The sequence below is a fragment of the Dromiciops gliroides genome, chromosome X (genome assembly GCF_019393635.1).
Source record: "Dromiciops gliroides isolate mDroGli1 chromosome X, mDroGli1.pri, whole genome shotgun sequence".
NCBI lineage: Eukaryota > Metazoa > Chordata > Mammalia > Microbiotheria > Microbiotheriidae > Dromiciops > Dromiciops gliroides.
In genome coordinates, this window is record NC_057867.1 from 53,181,975 (window position 1) to 53,184,346 (window position 2,372).

The following is a 2,372-nucleotide window of genomic DNA, read 5'->3' on the forward strand; positions in this document are numbered from 1 at the left end:
ACAGTACATTCTACTACATTCACATACCACAATTTGTTCAGTCATTCCCCAATGAAAGGAAAGCTACTTTGATTCAAGTTTTTGCTACCAGAAAAATGCTACTATAAATAGTTCTTTTTTCATCTTCTTCATTTATATGCCTACTAGTGGGCATATATACGGTAATGCTTGTTTGGGGAAAAGTCTAATGGTATTAAAATTTTAATGATAATTCTCACATAATTCTGAATACATTTTCTATGATGGTAGTATCACTACAAAGGGTATTAACATGCTTGTCTTTTCCAATCTCTGCCAACAATGATTATTTCCATTTTTGGTCAACTTTGCCAATTGGCAGGTATTAGGTAAAACATTAGAGTTGCTTTAAGTTTGATTTATCTTATTTGCATCTTACTTTCATACAGTCATTGACAGGTTGAAATTCTTCTTTTAGAAATAGTTTATTCATATCCTTAAACCACTTAATTATTAGGAAATAACTCTTCATCTCACATATTTGTGCCAATTCCCTGTCTGTCTATTTATGTAACTATCTTATGTATCAGATTTTTATCTGTGATGTTTGATACAATGATTTCTTTTACTCTATGTTTCTTTTTATATTCTAGGTACAAAGATTTTGTTTGTGTCAATTAAAAAATGTATATATGTACATTTACCTATTTTGCCTTTAATGGTTATTGCTATCCTTTGTTTTGTTAAGAATGTACTCATTTATATATATATGTATATATATATATATATATATATATATATATATATATATATATATATATATATATATATAAAATTACCCACATTTATGTACACCCATATATATGTGTGTGTGTGTGTGTATATATATATATGAACTCATAACCAAATGAGAAATAGAGGTCATCACAAAAGATAAAGTAGAAAATTGTGATTACAGGAAACAAAAAAAAAAACCTTTTGCATGGAAAAAAATAGTACAACTAGGATGAGAATGTAATGTAATGTAATTATTGTTTGGGGCAAAAATCTTTAAGTAATGTTTCTATGATAAGGATTTTATATCAAAGATATATAGAGAATTGACATAAAATATAACAATAAGAGTTATTCCCCAAAAGATAAGTGGTCAAAGGATGTGAATAAATAGTTTTAGAAGAAGAATATAAGTATTAACGATATATGAGGGACTTCTGGGGGGCAGAGACAAGATGGAAAGAAATGATTTTAAAATAATGCCTCAAATAGAATCCTAGAGTGACAGAGCCAAAAAGGAGAGTGAAACATTCTTCTAGCACAAGACAACATTGGAGATCAGAGACAGAGATCTATGACACAGGGGTGGAGGCTGGCCTGGAGTCCAGGTGGATAAAACACCAGTGGTGGGACTAAGTGGTGGTGAAAGAAGCAGCAGCAGTTTTAGGACCTCTCAAGGCAGAGATGTTAAGAGGACCTGGCAAGTAGTCAGAAAGAGATTACAGGGGAAATCTATACTAACACAGGATGCAGGACAAGATGCTGTTTGGAAACTCCATTACCTATACCCACTTCTAGGTCACAGTTCAAAGACAGAAAAGGGAATGGAAACCCAGAAAGGCAGTATCACTTCTGCTCCCAAAGGAGAAAGGGCCCTAAGAAATAGTACTGATTGCAATCCGAAGAGATCGGAGGCCCTTCCTGGGTAAGAACCAGAGTACAGAACAAGACAGCAGTGACCACACCTGTTTTCAGATCACATCACTTAGGAAGCACCAAAAACTCAAAAACTCCAGAATTAGTTCTGAAAATAACAGTGAGATAAAGCCTGAAGCTTGAGACAGAACCACCCTTCCCACCCCCATGTTGGGAACAAAGCCAAACATTAAAATAAAGTTCCAAATCAAGAAATAGGGTGGAAAAACGAACAAAAACAACAAAAAGGAATCACACTATTAAAATCTACTATGGTGACAGGGAAGACCAAGGCACAAACCCAGAAGAAGAAAATTAAGTCAAAGCAGCTAAAAGCAAAGCATCAAAGAAAAATATTAAATGGACACAAGCCCTAAAAGAATTTCTGGAAGAGCTAAAATGATTTTCAAAATCAAATAAGAGAAGCAGAGGAAAAATTGGGTAAAGAAAATAAATTGAGTAAATGAACAGAAAGGAAGAAAATTATGCCAAGACAATTAACAAGCTGATAAATGAGGCATAAAATATGGAAGAAAATAATAACTTAAAAACAAAATTGGGGTATTGCAAGTCAATAATCATTAAAAAAATTGGTACTACCTAAGAAATAGAGTGGTGAATCAGCAGAAAAGATTAGGTACACAGTAGTAAATTACCATGAGTAATCTAGTATTTGAAAAATCCAAAGAGCCAAGATTTTGGGACAGGAACTCACTATTTGACAA